At 42.4% G+C, this 18677-nt stretch overlaps 1 long non-coding RNA gene across 1 annotated transcript; it reads right to left on the minus strand.

Annotated features, from left to right (window-relative positions):
* Positions 1-6541: 6541 nt before the first annotated feature.
* Positions 6542-16506, minus strand: LOC310827554. The gene is made up of 3 exons (XR_014556402.1): positions 16201-16506; positions 8483-8646; positions 6542-7083 (listed from the first exon to the last, which is right to left on the minus strand). It is a non-coding gene; the product is annotated as an uncharacterized lncRNA (long non-coding RNA).
* Positions 16507-18677: the final 2171 nt, after the last annotated feature.

The following is an 18677-nucleotide window of genomic DNA, read 5'->3' on the forward strand; positions in this document are numbered from 1 at the left end:
GAATTTGTTAATTAAATGTTTTAATGACAAAGTTCAACTGATGCTCATTAATTAATCAATGTTATTCTTTATTTACAAGCAACTGTCCATCAAATTTGAGATCTTCCATTTTTTCCTTCATCTAATCAGAAGCTAAAACTCAGAAGTAGTATGTAAATGAATGCTGCTGAGAAACATGTTGGAACATTATCCACTGGTGAAAACAAGTGGGTAGCTATATTCTAGCCTGAGAGGTGCAGAACAGGTCATGTCGCAAAGAATGAATTCCTAAAGTATCCCTTGAGTCTCATAACCATTGCCCCGTGTCTTGCTATGGGCTGAAAACCTTACTCATAATTTGTTCATAAATAACACATTACGTACCCATCCCTATGTTAATACCAAATTAGGTCATTTACTCAGAACTGACTTGAACTTCAAGTATCTGCCCTGTAGAGTTAACCCTCTGCATAATGATACTCCTAATAGGTAATTTAAAATCCTAAACTCCATTTTCTCTAACTGTTAGAGCCTTTGAAGCTAATGATCTTCAGAATCATACTTTAATTAGAGCCAGGGGATTTTAGAGACCTCTACCCCATCCCAGTTTCCATATTTCTTTACATCCACCCAAACTCTGTCCACTTAAGGATCATATCACAAGATAGACACCAGTGAGATAGCTCTGGCATAAATTATCTGAAGATGGCAGTCCAATGAATATCTATTCCAAATGTAGCAAAGTTTGGCCATCAGTTTTAAGTGATAGCATATATTAATTGCAGGCTTATTTTCATGTCTTCGGATATGAGCCAAGAACATTAAAGCACTTTAAGTAATGAACTTTTATGCTACAGTTATCTATCTATCTATCATCTATCTATCTATCATCTATATCTATATCTATATCTATATCTATATCTATCTATCTATCTATCTATCTATCTATCATCATCTATATCTATCTATCATCTATCTATCTCATCTATCTATCTAATCTAATCTATCTATCTATCTATCTATCTATCTATCTATCTATCTATCATCTATATCTATCTATCATCTATCTATCTCATCTATCTATCTAATCTATCTATCTATCTATCTATCTATCTATCTATATCTATCATCTATCATCTATTTATCTACAGTGGTGCCCCGCAAGACGAATGCCTCGCAAGATGAAAAACTCGCTAGACGAAAGAGTTTTCCGTTTTTGAGGTGCTTCGCAAGACAAATTTCCCTATGGGCTTACTTTGCAAGACGAAAACGTCTTGCAAGTTCTTGCGAGTTTTTTCCCTTTCCCCCCCTTTTTCTAAGCCGCTAATAGCCGCTAATAGCCGCTAATAGCCGCTAATAGCCGCTAATAGCCGCTAAGCCGCTAATAGCGCTAATCCACTAATCCGCTAATGGCCGTGCTTCGCAAGACGAAAAAACTGCTAGACGAACAGACTCGCGGAACGAATTATTTTCGTCTTGCGAAGCACCACTCTATCTATCTATCATCTATCTATCTATCATCTATCTATCTATCTCTATCTATCTATCATCTATCTATCTATCTATCTATCTATCTATCTATCTATCTATCTATCTATCTCTATCTATCTATCTATCTATCTATCTATCTATCTATCTATCTATATCTATCTATCTATCATCTATCTATCTATCATCTATATCTATCTATCTATCTATCTATCTATCTATCTATCTATCTATCTATCTATCATCTATCTATATCTATCTATCTATCATCTATCTATCTATCTATCTATCTATCTATCATCTATCTATCTATCTATCTATCTATCTATCTATCTCTATCTATCTATCTATCTATCTATCATCTATCTATATCTATCTATCTATCATCTATCTATCTATCATCTATATCTATCTATCTATCTATCTATCTATCATCTATCTATATCTATCTATCTATCATCTATCTATCTATCTATCATCTATCTATCTATCTATCTATCTATCTATCTATCTATCTATCATCTATCTATCTATCATCTATCTATCTATCTATCTATCATCTATCTATCTATCTATCTATCTATCATCTATCTATCTATCATCTATCTATCTATCATCTATCTATCTATCTATCATCTATCTATATCTATCTATCTATCTATCATCTATCTATCATCTATCTATCTATCATCTATCTTGTGGCATCTTAATTTGTCTCTATATGTGAGAGTATTCCTATATACTTCCTGTAACTTTTCACCATTTCAGAAACCCATCAGCATATGAATTCATTGATGCCTGCTCTCCACACCAAACAAATGTGAACTGATTATGATGTCATATTCTCTAGACCACATGTTGGGAACCCTTGGCAGATGTAAGTATGGTCAGAACTGTGAACTGTGACCTTCAGAGGGCTGCTAAGAGACATTGAGCTGAACAACAGTAGAGAGAAATGCTGATGAGCAACAACTTTCTGTTTGAAAGTTACCATAACATGTTGAAGAGGCAAGTCCCCTTTCACATTTTTAAACAGTAAACTGGGAAACAACTTGCCTCTTCAGAACTTCAAGCAGCCGCAGTGAAAATTTCAAATAAAACCTGGGCTATCTTGGCATAAAGATTGTGCCACACCATGGCTACTGTGGAGCAGAGAAAAATGATTCCCGTTTGCTTTCTTATTCTCAGTTAGAAGTTTGTTTTTCTTAGCTCAGTATAATCTCAATAAACTGTTTTAAAAGATTTTTCCTTAACCTCTTCTCTAACCTCTAATATACAGGGGGATATTTGGCAATCTAAAAGGAAATGTACACATTTCTCATATTTAAGGTGAATTCTTCAAGAGAATAATAAATTATTTACTATTTATTTATTAATTTAATAAAACTGATTGTTGAGGGGGGACCTAAAGCAGTTTACAAAAAGGATAAAACAATAAAATTATCACATTAAAAAAATACAGCCATAATTTAAAACATGCAGAAACTACAAAAGCATTTTACATAATAGACTAAAACAAATTAAAACTCATACAAACTTTTGAAACATCTGGGTAGGCTTGACTGAATAATACTGTTTTCAGCAGGCATGGAAAAAGATGCTGTGAAGGCATCTGCCTGATTTCAATAGGCAGGGAGTTCCAAAGTGTCAGTGGTTCCACACAAAACGACTGAATTCTCACAGATGCGGTGCAATTATTATGTGGCACTTGTAAAGGTGCCAATTCTGCTGACTGAAGCGGTCATGTAGGCACATGTGGGGTATGACGATCTCCATCACTCTTTCCATCACTCTTTCCATTCTTTCAACTCAAACCCTCTAGTGGGGCAAGGGGACAAACTGTCAAGAGTTGGGGTTTCAGCAAGGCATCTAAGCCCACGGCTTGCCTCTTGTCGGCCCGATTTGAAAGTCTATGTTCTGAGAGTTTAGTACAAGGACAGTTGGTTGCACATTGTGCCTCTGACCATGCCCATTTTGCCTCTGGTCATGCCCACCATTGGCATGTGGCCCCCATAAAGGTTGCCCATGATGGGCTAAACTGGAAAAGGTCCCCCCCCACCCCCAATTTATGGTTAAGCCACTTCCAACCTCAGGAGGAGGTGTGGTGCGGGCTTCACGCCCCCAACATGTGCACAGGGGCTGGGTCTCAGCCTCCTCACGATTAGGGGAATCCTCGACCGCGTCAGGATCGGCTGGCCCAGGGGGTGTGGCCTGCCCCATTTAAGGCAGGCGCGGCCAGGAATCTCCATTTTTGGCCGCTCAGCTGCTTGGTTTCCCACCCGCCCTGCCTTCAAGGTTTCCCTTCTGACCTTGCTATGGACCTTGGTTGGTCACCGTTAAGGGGCCTGGTAGGATTTTTTTTCCACTTGGCAAATTGGCACCAGCCATTTGGTTTTTCGCCTACCTCGTAGCAATCCATCACAACTTCCTTGGTACTAGCGGTTAGGCATTGGTAGGGGTATTGTTATGTAGATGGATGGGGGGGAGGAAGCGCTATCACCTCCCCCAGATATTGAAGGGCAGTCTGATAAAGGATTCCGGGGGGCGTGGCCCTGTCCGAAGCCTATGAAGTGAGGGCCTAAGGCACGCACTCGATCGGTGACCCCGGGGGAGTTCCTAGTTGATGTGCATCAGCAGGGCTCCCCCTGCTGGTGTTAACCCTTCCTGGTCTTCAAGCACACAGGCTGAAGCCAGATAGTCGGTTAGGACCAATGCCTAAGCCAATACCGCTCATCACCTGTAACCAATAAAGTTGTGGCCAATTTTAGCCCATTAACCTAAAATAATGGTGTCATGCGTCTTTATTCCTACTGGGGGGAGGCAGGAACTCACCACACAAATAGCTGGGTCAGGCTCACCTTCATTGAAGCTGAAGAGGGCTGAAGCAACTTCCCTCCTGCCTTTGTCAAATGGGTCTGCACAGTTCAATCTGCTGCAGATCTCCTTTGCTGTTAAATGTTAATACATTTGCGGCCCTAGTTAATCCAATGCCATGTGTTAAATAAAGGTTTGGAGACTTTCCTTGCGGTTCGATAGTGTGGCATTTGCTACATTCTAATTCTGTCAGTGATTAACTATAGAACTCTGTTTGAAGAGGTCGCTGCTTTTAAATACCAGCCAGAACGCAGCGAAGCAAAGATACCAATTTCAATATCATGGTAGCTAGAAGTTAGTGTTAAAATATTGAAGCGGATGTTCTCCAGATGCTATCCAGAAAAGATATATTGGTATTCCAGAGGGTAGATGAGAGATTAGCTTTACAAAAGAGGTTTGTTAAGTAATCAAATAACTAATGAGGGCACTTTTTAAAATTACAGAGTTTAATTGGAAAGGTAATGGCAGATCGAATATAGCATAATATAATTAGCAGCGAGGCCGTAAAGAACACACCAAATGACTCTCATTAATCTTTTGTCTAAAAATTGATATTTTAGAAATTATGTTAACTTTTAGGATTATTAAGTGTGGAATAGTGCAATGTATTTTAAATGTAAAGCTAAAGCACTCTGTCGGCTATGAGGGTGTAATTGGCCTACAAACATTTATATAATAATATCCCGCATTGTGGAACTAGAATATAAATCTGTGCAACGAACCATTCCCTACTCTTTTGAAGACCCCAATACTTCCCCCCACAAAAGCCTCTCCAGAGAGTTTGGGAACTTTATGAAACATTGCAGTGTGAGTTGTACAGCACTGCAATGGTTGGGGATATCTCTTCTGATTCACCGGTGTAAGATTATTCTGCTGAGCTTCAAGCTAGTTCTCTTCCTTCCTGCTGCAGCCCTGTACAACTCACTGCTCAGGGTTGGTGAATGCTTCTGATCCTCTAGGGAGACTTTTTGACATTACTGAAAGCTCTGAGGGGTTGAAAGGTTTCATGTGTGTGTGGTGGGCTCATTTCAGATATCTATGTTGTTTTTATGGTGCTTTAAATAATGTCATTGTGTAATTGATGAGAATTATGTAAGATTTTTATTTGTATTACCTTGGGGTTTTTTTGGTAAAACTTCCTCTGGAATTGAACCAGCAGGCAGAAAATGAGAGGCCCCCACAAAGTCAACAGTTAGACACAGTTTCAACTACGGAAAGGGGTGCCAACATTTCTGATGCCCTTAAGACTTGCCAGATGGTATCAGCAGGAGTCAGGCTATATGGACAACTGGCCAAAGCAGAAAAGGCGCATATTGACATTCATAGTCAGCTATTTTCTGCCGTGTCCTAGAACTGAAATCTCTTAGGGTTGCAACTTATCCTTTCACAAGAGCATGAAAAGACAAACACACTTGCCATCTGTTCTCAGCAGAATCCTTCCATATAGTTATTGAATCTTCAGCTTTCTCTTGTTTGAGGACCATTTAGTAGAGCTTATTTCTCGCAACTCAAAATAGAAAAGGGGAATAACCTGTTTCGGCTCTCCGCGGTCGAGCCTTCACAGTCTTGCATTCATCAAAGCAGCATCTTCTAATCGAAATTCATGCGCAAAATATATTGCATTGGCATTGCAAGCTACAGAGGTCTTGCCAAAATATGTCAAGAGATAAAGGGGGAGAGCATAAAATGAGACGATGAGAGCAAAGACAGAGGCAGGCTGGTGCTTGATAGCAGCAAAATGTGATGTTTGCTCACTGTGTTTGAAGGAAAGGTAGGTCTTCCTCAGAGACATCTTCTTCTGGTACAAGGAGAGAGGATTGTTATAGAACTCCCTCTGTAGTTTTGAACAGCATCATTTACCTATGAATTTGGATTTGCTTTTCAATAGCTATGTGCTAGCATTGAGCAGTTTCATTTTGAATTCTCATAATCCAGCCCCCACTCCATAGGGGGACAGATTGCACCTTACACTAGCGATGAGGAGCCTATGCCCCTCCAGATATTGTTGGTTCCCCATTCCCTTCAGCCCTAGCCAACATGGTCAATGATTAGAGATGATGGGAGTTGTAGTCCAACGGCATCCTCATCCTTGCCCTCCACACTCCTCCACAATACAGTCCCAATCTGACCCAAAAGCTCATGGAGATATTCATTTGGGAAGTAAGCTGGCATGCAGAGGGCCGCATAAATCAGCGACCTGGGCTTCAAAGCCAGGGCACACTATCGGCAGATCAAACAGCACACAAAGAATAGGCGTGAGGCTTGTAGACGCATACTACAACTACAGATTTATTAATCATAAATCAGGACAAAGAAACAAGTTGTCTCTCTCTCTTCGTTTTCTCAGAGAGACAGGGAAAAACAAAAGGAATACACACAACGGAAGTTCCCAGCAAGCTGTGCTGGAATGTAAACAGAGATGTGACACGCAACAGTTCCACACGTCTGCTCCTTAAGGTGGAATGGAAATTCTCAAAACTCACCACTCTTGTGGCCACTGGAACTCTCTGCTTGCTTAGCTCCACAGGAAGGTAGGGAACTGCCTCATACTGAGTCAGACCGTTGCTTCAGCTAGCTTAGTATCATCTACACTGACTGGCAGTGACTCCTCTTGGTTTCAGACAGGCATCATAATGTTCGTAAGAAGAGCCTGCCGATGGCATGATGACATGGACTGGTAGGATGCAGAGGAGTGGTGGGAGGAACCAGATGACGAACCCCCAAGGGAACAAGGCTGGGAGTCTAGGGAGGGGTAGTGGGATAATGATTAGTCTGAAAATTGCAATGAATGGATTTTCAAAATGAGAAATGTACATTTCAAAGGATAGCTGTGTTTCTGTTTGTGTATTATTTCAGAAAAGGAAAATTAGGTAGGTTCATCCCTAGTATAGCATCATCATCATCATCATCATCATAGTTTATTATTTATACCCCATCCATCTGGCTGGGTTTCCCCAGCCACTCTGGGTGACTCCCAGCCGAATAATAATAATAATAATAATAAAGCGATAAAACATCAAACATTAAAAACTTCCCTAAACAGGGCTGCCTTCAGATGTCTTCTAAAAGTCAGATAGTTGTTTATTACCTTGACATCTGGTGGGAGGGCGTTCTACAGGGCGGGTGCCACTACAGAGAAGGCCCACTATCTGGTCCCCTGTAACTTCACTTCTCATAGTGAGGGAACCACCAGAAGGCTCTCAGCAGTGGACCTCAGTGTCCGGGCTGAACGATAGGATGTGTGTGTGTGTGTGTGTGTGTGTGTGTATGCACACACACATGCAGGGTGAGCCACACAATCATTTCAAAGCATGGCGTCCAGGATTGCAAGAGAAATATATATTCCGTGCTGATTTCCAGCTGCTTCTGCCACATGCCTAAACTGGAGTGCACCAAAACTACTACATGTTGCCACAGCACATGCTCAGATCAGCCAGGCATGGGTCACTGGCAGTAGAAGTCAGGCCAAGCTCCTATTTTCCCTGTGGCTGTCCTGTAGGAGAAGTGTCATGTGACTTGCCCTTGTGCAGTGTAATTTTTAAAGAAAAACATGGACAGCTGTTGGGAAATGATGGTTTTAAAAAAACAAAACAATAGCTTTGATCCATGTGTCACCCGGGTGCACAAAAGCACATGCAGCTCCCCAGCCCAAGGCCTTGGCACATCTGCCAGAGCTCAGCTGAATCAATCTCAGATATTTAGGCTTCAATACAGTCTCTTGAGATGATTTGCCGCTTCATCTGCTGGCATTACATGAGTTTCAAAGGGCAAGGACCTTGATGTTCCTTTGTTATTATCTGGATTTAAGAGGTCAGCGTGAGGTCTTTGTGACTCTTAATGCCTTTAATACGGAACGGTTGTCATCATGCCACAATCTGGGCAGAATCAAAGGGGCGCTGGAAACAGAATCTTGGCATTCATTTTTATGGCTCTGCTTTGCCAGGGAACCCTCAGGTTGGGCGTTGAAGGGGAGCAGTTTTGCACCCAACACCTCAGGAGGATGACAGAATGAAGAGCGACTTGAAGTACAGCCACATGCAGAGTCTATAAAATCAGAGATGCACCTCCCTTTGGTTTGTATGGAAACAGTGTGTGGATTCAAGTAGTTGTCTGTTACTGGGACTGCATGGAAATATTTTACCTCATGTGTGTGGCGGCGGTGGCAGGGTGAATCGGCATCAGGTGTGGGGAATCTTTAGTTCTCCTGAGGTAGTCCAAGTCCTATTAACCTTAGGAAGTATGGCAAGTGGCCAGGGATGATGGTTGTTGCAGTTCAGCAACCTTGGAAGGGCTAAAGATTCTTTGCTGGTTCAGGGGAAGAAAACAGAAATCAACATTTGGTGAGCACTGTGTGACATCTTTTCAGGGAAAGGGAGGTTTCCTCAGAACTGAACTTTCAGTGCCATGAGGCTAGAAGGAATAGGAGCAGGGCCTTACCTTGAGGTCCATCAACTCATCCATACAAACCCAACAAGATTCATGGAGTTTTAATAAGGCTAGCCCTACCATTAGACAGTGAAACAGCCACCTCAGGCAGTGGATTATGGTTGTCATAAGAAGGCAACAAATCATTAGTTTGATTTGTTATTATTGTATTTTCTACTGCTAGGGAGGAGGCTTTTCTGCATGTAGGACTTTTGTTGTTCCAGATGTTACTAGCCCTGGGCACCTTGGTTTAGAAGGGAAAATGGCACAGCTGACTGCTCTGCCTCTGGTACCAAAATGTTTTGGGCTAACAACGAAATAAAAGAAATGAAAAATGAAATAAAAACTTCGTTGTTTGTATTGTTGTATGTGTTATGCTCACAGTATGTTATGTTCACATTTAATGAGGGTGGATTGTGTATTGGGCGGGTGGGGGTTTATATTATGTTGTAAATTAAATTATAATAATAATTATTTTTAAAAAAATGTTTTGGGCTAGCCATGGGTTGATGAGAGTAAGAGCTCTACTCAACTAAATCATTGCACTAACACAAAGGGTCTCTCCCCACACTCTTCTACCCCTACACCATTCCCAAATCTGCTCCAAAGGGTCAAGATAACCCTCTGAATAGTTTGTGGTGGGAGGAAGAGGGGAAAGGGTTCTGTCAAGCAATCTCCTTTGTGTTACAATGAATACAACCCTAAACTTCCCTCAGCACATAAATGTGGGACCACGGGTAGGAGGAATAGCAGGCCTAGGCCCTGAAGCACACCCCAAAAATGCTGAGAAAGAAGGACAAATATGCCTCACACTGGACACCCAACACTGGAGGGCAGGGAGTGGAAAGAGAACCCTAGAAAAGTTGTTGCTCATTTTTAATCCCCCAAAGACTTGAGTCTTATCTCTTCATTTGGGGTGTTGCAAGTATTATTGACTCTTTTCATTTACAGTGGTACCTCGGGTTAAGAACTTAATTCATTCTGAAGGTCCATTCTTAACCTGAAACTGTTCTTAACCTGAGGTACCACTTTAGCTAATGGGGCCTCCCGCTGCTGCACAATTTCTGTTCTCATCCTGAAGCAAAGTTCTTAACCTGAGGTACTATTTTGGTTAACAGATTCTGTAACCTGAAGCATCTGTAACCCAAGGTACAACTGTAAAGCTGGCAGGCTGCTCTCCTTGGAATGGCCGTGCCACAAAATGGCTATGTAAACACTGGCGATAACATTAAGAACTTTATTTGCTACCTTCCAACAAGCCACATTGCTGCTTGGAAAACAACCTCCAGTCCTCTTCAGAGACCAGCTCAATGGCTTCGCGGTCAGAAGAAACAAGAAAAGTGGCAGACCGTGACATCACTTAGTCATTTGAGTTTTGTCAAATCACATAGTCGATGTCTAATCAATTAACCTTGTTGTTTACCACTTCCACAGGAGTTTATCAGTACAAAGAACAGGTGCTTTCTTGTTAGTATGTCTTATTTATAACTTGCCTTAGCCATGGGCATTGCATGAAAAGGGTTCTGGGTTCAATTCCCAGCATCTCCAAGTAGGAACATTGCGGCCAATCATTGTAGATAATTCTGAGCAACATACACCTATGTTCAGATTCAGTGACCTGATCCAGCATAAGGTGGCTTGCTAGGCTGCAAAATATAAAACATAGAGAGGTATTCAGTGCCACACTGTGTTGATCATTCCATCAGAGTATGCCAGATGGAATCAATCCCCCTTTCCTGTTCTTTCCACCTTCCCTGAACCAATTCATTCACATGCCATAGTCAAAAATGCAGCATTTTGCCACAAGCGAATATTCAGAAATATAATACTTGGCCCATTGCAGCTTCAGCAAAGTTAGGTGCGAATTTCTGGTACCATTTTCAATATTCCAAGCACATGTCTGTGTTTATATTTTCACTGAGTAATCCCTAAACTGGCATTCCCCTTCTCATCCCTTGCCTTCGAAGACACATTGGACAGTGCTAATCCAAAGTTTATGATCCACAAACTCAAGTTATACTTACTTCAAATTACTAATTGTTCAGGCAGAAGATTACAGTCAAAAAATGGCTCACTGGAGTTTCAATGCGTATTGAAGTTTTAATTCAGACAAGCCTTCCCAGAGGATTGATCCTAGCTATCTCTACTGTCAGTTTTACAGTATATCAGAACTGTATCTGATTTTGTATTAGGAACATAGGAAGCTGCCTTATACTGCTTAGCATTACCTACACTGACTGGCAGCAGCTGTTTAGGATTTCTCTCCCAATCCTATCTGAAGATGTTGGGGATAGAATCTGAGTCTTCCTAAATGCAAAGCAAATACTCTACTATTGAAACCTTCCCCATAATATATTCTTATCATTGTGTATATTTTGATTCAGGGGGGGGTTAAATTGTTTTTAATTTTTTTAATAAGAATTAATATTTTTTCTGAATAATGATAAGATACGGTGAGAACAAAGAAGAATACTGTGACATTTGTTTCTTTAAAAGAGTGATTAGGTAAAGGTAAAGGGACCCCTGACCATTAGGTCGAGTCGTGGCTGCGCTCATCTCACTTTATTGGCCGAGGGAGCCAGCATACAGCTTCCAGGTCATGTGGCCAGCATGACTAAGCTGCTTCTGGTGAACCAGAGCAGTGCACGGAAATGCCGTTTACCTTCCTGCCAGAGCAGTACCTATTTATCTACTTGCACTTTTGACGTGCTTTTGAACTGCTAGGTTGGCAGGAGCAGGGACCGAGCAACGGGAGCTCACCCCGTCACGGGGATTCGAACCGTTGACCTTCTGATAGGCAAGTCCTAGGCTCTGTGGTTTAACCCAAAACTGTACAATTAGAGAGTGAAATTCAGAGCATATATTGGAGTGTGGGGAATCATTGCTTTCTAATTTCACCTCCTTTTATTTCTGGATCTGTTTGAAGTGGGTAGATTGAAGCTTTGTGGCTGGCAAAATTAAGAGAGCTTCCAGACCGGTTGGCTTGCATGTGCTCATGTTCAAGAGCAGAATATTATGAGTCTCACCTTTGGGGGAAAGAATAATTAGGCTCATGTGCTCCGAAGCCAAAGTGAGTATGGAAGGCAAAGCGGGATGAGAGGTGATGGGGCAATCTCTAAATCACACAGGGATAACTAGGAAGGAAGCTAAAATAAGGACATATCCCTCTGTTCTGGAAAGTAGGAAATTATTTCTAACATTACTGTGAAATCCTCTCTCTCCCCCCTCAATTTTTTTTGTTAACTAACGCTTGGAGAAGCTTCTCTCCTAATTGATCCATCAATAAACATTGTGTTCCAAATGCATCTATAGAGACTGAGCTAGAAGAGAAGCCAGAAGCTGCTTAATTAACCTGAAAAGGGGATAAGGACGCTTTCCCTGTATCAAAGCCTGCAGTTCATTACTGTCTGCCATGATAGGAATCCTGAGTATAACTCAAACCAGCCATATCAGCATGTATATGCAAACACCAGAAGCAGTTTGGAAATGTTTTAAGCATTGTGATGAACCTGGCTTGGCCTGCTTGACATTGCAAGCTCCCATCTTAAAAGAATGAAACGCCATCTTGACAGCCCAGGCTGTCTATCACTGCTGTGAGGAGAAGCTGGCTTTGGAGGGAAACTGCTCAGGTTGTATTTACCATACTAGAGGGTTCGACTGAAATATTAATCAGTTTATTACTAGGGAAATTTGGGGGTGCCTCAGCTGGGCTGCACAATGTCTTTTGACACTGCTTACCTCTTGATGTATGACACTGCTTTCCCAGTAGTGATGTATGGAAGTGAGAGCTGGACCATAAAGAAGGCTGATCACCAAAGAATTGATGCTTTTGAATTATGGTGCTGGAGGAGACTCCTGAGTGTCCCATGGACTGCAAGAAGATCAAACCTATCAATTATGAAGAAAATCAGCCCTGAGTGCTCACTGGAAGGACAGATCCTGAAGCTGAGGCTCCAGTACTTTGGCCACCTCATGAGAAGAGAAGACTCCCTGGAAAAGACCCTGGATGGAGGGCACAAGGAGAAGGGGATGACAGAGGACTAGATGGTTGGATACTGTTCTTGAAGCTACCAGCATAACTATGACTAAACTGCAGGAGGCAGTGGAAGACAGAAGTGCCTGGCGTGCTCTGGTCCATGGGGTCACGAAGAGTTGGACATGACTAAACGACTAAACAATAACAACAACAAACCTCTTGAAAGCTTGTAAGAAATCACACACGGGAAGCTGCCTCAGACCAGCTCAGAATATTTGTCCGCCAAGCCCAGTGTTGTGTACTCTGACCGGCAGCCACTCTCCAGGAATTCAAGAAGAAGTCTGTCACATAGAAGTCATAGAATCACAGAGCTGGAAGGGACCTTGAGCATCATCTAGTAGTCCCAGCCCCTGCAATGCAGGAATATGAAGTTATCCCATACTTGGGATAACCTTGTTGTTATCAGCCCCATGCTCCAACCAATCTGATCATTTTAACAGGGGATGCCAGTAATGGAATGGGCACCTTCAACACACAAAATATCTTCTCTGCCACTGAGCTCTGGTCCCTCTCCAGGGAAGTATTCAGCTGAGCAGAATTGTGCCTGCTCTCCTTATCCGGGAACTGGACCTTCTTTTCTTAAGCTGGAAGTGTCAGGCACTGAACCTGAGACCTTCTGTTTGCAAAGTTTTTGCTCTGCCAATGAACTGTGTTGTCTCTCCATCTGATTGGTTCATGTCCCAAAGGAGGCTTAAGGGAGAGGCAATGTATGCTCTTGGGGAGAAGGCAGTGAAGTGGGGAAAGAATCAAATGGATCAACGAGCATTTACTCAAAGTGTGGGTGGAGGAGAATACACATTGGATCATCACGGTGCTTTGTCTCTAATTGTTTATAGCCATGGTGTCAAATGCATCATGAGAGGGCATTAGCAGTCTGGGGGGTGGGCATTAGCTCTGTGCTGAAATCTGCTCCCAATTTTCCCAGATGTTTTCTTCCTTTGCAAAACCAACTTCCCCTTTCAAGACTCATTCTCTGGGCACTTGGTAATTCCTTACAGTTTGGGCCACTTTGGGAGTTTTGACCGTAACTTATTGTGGCCAAAGGTAGCGTCTTTGTGTTTTTCTGTTCAGTAAATATTTCTCCATCATTCTGCTCTACTCAGAAGCACTTCAATATCCGGGGATTTTTCTGGGGCTTCCTATCTATTCGCATCAGCATTAGTTTGCTAGGATGGCTCCAGATATCAAGGTATCAAGAAATTGGGAGAGGGGTCCCTTGCCAGCTGTTTCCTCTGTGTTACAGGGGAGGGGAAGCCTTTTGTTATTTCAAACTTCAGAGCAGCTAAAGATAGTTCATTTCCCTCAGAAGAAAAGCAAACAAAAGGAGGCAATCATATCTGCATTTGCTTTCACAGCGTCTCCCCTATTGGTGATGAAATCTAGCCATGAATCTGAAATTAAGACACACACCCCAAACACACACACACACACACACCAGCAATGGAAGGTTGGCACCAGAGCCAACATTTAAAATCCTGAAATGAAGCCAAATGGTTACCTCCTCTCTCCTTGCTGCTCTTTCTTCCTCCCTTCTAAGTTTTTTGTCCTGATTGGCACACAGCCAGGAAATGGGCATTAAACATTTCCAGCCAGCCGCTGCTAATGTGCATTGGAACAAGACCTCCTTGATGGAGAAGGCTGCCTAGATAAATGACTGCAAGAAGCCAGCTCTTGCTTGGGTGGGGAGTGTGCTTTCAAGGTTCACTTTATTGGGAAGACCCCACACAAATCAACTGGCAGTCCAGTAGGAATTTTCCCACTTGGCAAATTGGCACCAGTCATTTGGATTTCGCCTACCTTGTAGCCTGGGGTTGATGGGTAAGTCTTGTTTATGGGAGGGGAGGTTGTTGCCTCCGCCTGCCCCTCCTCGTTAAGAGTATCCCGTTAAAGGGATCTGGGGGTGTGGATCCTGTCCAAAGCCTGGGCATGGGCTAGGGCCATGCCATGACCCCATAGGGGACCATGGGGGTGCCCTGATTTGATGTATACCATAGGGCTACCCCTACCAGTGATTTACCCTTATGAGACTCCCTGCAGATGGGCAGGAGTCAGGATATAGTCCTGATTCACCCAATGCCTAAGCCAAACCACTCACATCTGTAACCAATAAAGTTCTGGCCTATTTCATCCCACTAACCTCCTAAACATTTGTGTGTTTATTATCTAAGGGAATTGCAGGGCCTGGGGCCTCGCCATGCAATCCAGAGATGGTAGAATGCATTGATGACTTTGGATGGCAAGTGGGGATTATCATTTCGGAAGGGAGGAAGGAAGGAAGGAAGGAAGGAAGGAAGGAAGGAAGGAAGGAAGGAAGGAAGGAAGGAAGGAAGCCACACAACTCCCTACAAGTAGAGAACTAGCAGAGGACTACCTAGAACCCTTTATTTTATGTTACTTTCTTCTGGCAGAAAGCTTTTCACGAATGTAAATGTATAATGGCAACCCTGCCTGGAATATTGAAAGTTAGCTTATGCAGAATCACACCATTGGTCCATCTGGCCCAGCATTGCCAGGAATCAGGGACAGGAAACGCCCTTTTAGCCCGAGGACCTCATTCCCTCAGGATTAATCTTCTGGGGTGCATGTGACAGTCAGCCCAATGCAACGCACACCAACTTTTTCAATCGCTCTCTCTAATGCACATACAGAAAGAGAGAGAAGGGGAGGGAGGGAGGGAGGGAGATTCATACCCTCTCACACACTCCACAGCAGCAATTAGGCTTGGGGGAAAAGCACTTGAAATATTTTCAAGCCTAATTGGCAGGAGGAGGTGATCATCATGAAACTCACAGCACACAGAGAGGGTTATTGCTCCCTTCCCAATGCAAGTCACCTCAATGGATGCCTCACTCCCTGGCAATTAGGCTGGAAAACAGTCTCCCACCGACTTTTGCTAAATGCAGAGCAGATAATAGAAATGTGACCAATTTTGTGTCTGGCTTCAAACTTTGTAGATTGTGTCGGATGCCTTTGTGCAGAAAAGCGACTTATCCCTCCCCCTGTTTCCAATCTTCAGGCTGTTAAGAGTCATTGCTTATGTATATAACATTAGTAATAACAATAGCAGTAACAAAAGTAGCATCACTCTGCCCTTTATCGTAAGATTCCCTAACAGTCGCTCATCTGATTCCCCCATCCCCCTGCCTACCATCACTATGTTGTCAGGGGATAGTAACTGCGTGTTGGAGAAGAGAATTAAGGGGTGGGGCAGGAAATGGAATGGAACCCTCAACAGAAGCATTCCATGCTGCACTATTTTGTTGCAGAACCCCACCTGTGCCATCACATTTTATTCCAAAGTAAATGAGAACAAGAACTAAACCAGGGTTTAGCTAACACAGATTAAAACCCTCATTCTGCCCTTAAAGTGGTGACGACAAGAATTGGTGCAAATATACTTTTCGGCATTCTTGAAACCACTGTGGTTCTGCAAAAGCAACCACCGCTTGGTGTTTCAGTCGAGGAAAAGGCGAGTGGCACCATTTCCTTGTGTTTGCGTTCACAGAGGTGGTTCAAGGACAGCTGCAGAATGAATGTTCAGCGATGTCCAAATGAGCTCTGTGTAAGAATGACTGGGTACTGCCAGGAGGTTTGTACCCTTCAGATTTGTAGAGACAGATATTTCATTCAGTTAGCAACCAAGTTGCTTAGGTCAGCTGGGTCTACAAGTGCTTTGGAAAGAAGGAAAAGAAAGAACGATTGCATAAACTTAGGGATGGAATATATCAGTTTATTTCTCTTCTGTGTCAGTTTCATATGCATTCAAAAATAAATACCTTTCCATTCCATTCACCACAGTTTATTTATTAACCCCATTCTGCCTAAATTGCATTTAAGTTCTATGCAATTTTATGCACACTCTTCCCTAATATACACATTCTGTACAAATTCTGTATGCATTTGCCCCTAAAATATAGATTTCTGTAGGCATCACAAACTACATAGGTGTTTAGCCATTGTTAGCTATTTTCTCATCAGCTCATAGGTCCAGGAACTGTGAATTAGCTTGGCTGGCACTGAAAAACATTTTTTTCTACATCCTTACATTGCTTTCAAAAGGTGTTGTGTACCTCTGTTGAGATCTGGGCCTCAGGCACCATTAGTAATCAGAGAGCAATCTCTTATTCTTCTTAAATTATTGTACAGAGTAGGACAATAAGACAGCTGTGAAGTTCATAGCCGAGAGATATTTTGGGCTAAAACATGAGGGTTATTCTATTGCAGTTGTCACTTTAAGCCTTTGAGCATGTACTCAGCTCCCAGTTACAGCTAGCGACTGCGAGTAAATCAAGTGTTCTTGTCATCTGAACAGTGTCTGCTCAAATAGCTTCTCAATCAATCATCCTTCATATTGGAAACTCCAGGGCAACACTTTTTTCCCCCTCTCCGAGCCAACCAATCAAACTCACTTGGCCAGCAAGCTGTAGGAGAAACAAATCATGAAGTCAATTATAATTCCAATAAATGTCATTGGGATCCAAGCCGTCTTGACAAAGCATCTTCTGAACAAGAACTGCAGGACAGCAGTTCCTGTTTTAAAGGAATCGATAGCCTTGCCGATGCTTCTGCAAAACATCTGGACATCCAAGCATCTACAGATGCACAGATGTGAAATTTGTACTTCCAACTCAGGCTATGGACACATTTTACATTTAAAGCACTCCCCTACAAAAAACCTGGGAACTGTAGTTTTCTACTTAAAAAGCTACAATTCCAAGCACCTCTAACAGACTACAGTTCCCAGGAGATTTTGGGTGTGTGTGTTTAAATGCACTTTGAATTCATTTATTCTGCATTCCTTCCCTCTGAACCTCACAAGGCACCATGAATTATTTGCTTTTGGTGCCTCTTGGAAACATACCCTTTTGCCTTAAGGTTGAATTTGACACCTCTATGTTCTCACAGACTTCTGCTGCTTCATTTTTCCGATTATGTTTTTGTGATATGTTTAACTATTTCAGGTTACATTGTATATTGTTCAATACTTGTAAGTGGTCCATATTTTAAACAAAAACAAAGCCTCTATTTACTAGGGAAAGCCTCTTTCCCCCTTTTTCTTTTTTGGAGGGGACACCTGTCCCTAGTAAAACACCAAACCCTATTTTGCCTTTCAAAGTAAGCATATTCTCTGGACTGATATTTATTTTCAAAATGTTGTTAGTGTGTGTGACCATATGGGATGATCAAGGATCCCTTCTGCTCACTCACAAGATGCACTGCACTTCTTCAATATTAATGCCAAATTCTTGGAATGGAAACTCATGACACGGTTCTCTGAGCATTCGATTTAATACTGTTATAGGTTCTGGGTGCCAGAGCATGTGGGCGTAAGTCACTCATAACTCTTGACTTTAGTAAAAGTTAGAATTAATCAAGGTTGGACTAAACCGTGCTGAACACAGAAACCCCTGGATTCAGCTTATGCTAGCGAGCCAGGCCAGCTTGGCAGAACTAGCTAAGTGAGGATCATTGGCGGAACAAAGGCTCCTGCTGGTGTGGGGCCCCTCCTGAAGCTGTGTGTTAATGGGCAGAGACAAGAAGAGTTTAGGATTTCCTGTTTGGATGACATAGGATGGAGGGAAATGGTTTCACTAGGTTAACAGCGGCAAGGAGGAAGAAGGGGCAGAATATGATGTGGGCTGATGGTAGCAGGCTGTAACAAAGAGAGAGGGGGGAATGGAGGATTTCTGCCTTTATATCCAAGCCTGCTGCACCTGTGGGAGAAGTAAGGGACTCTCTGTAATGCTGGGATTTTCCTCCATCTAGACTCAGGTTGTATAGATGTGTAAATAAACCATATATCATAAAGACACTACAGTCTCCTTTCCAAAGGAAACACAGACCCCGGGTAAGTGTCTGGACTCCTAAAATTCCA

The sequence above is a fragment of the Podarcis gaigeae genome (assembly GCF_964106915.1).
Source record: "Podarcis gaigeae genome assembly, chromosome: 11".
NCBI classification, from domain to species: Eukaryota; Metazoa; Chordata; class Lepidosauria; order Squamata; family Lacertidae; genus Podarcis; species Podarcis gaigeae.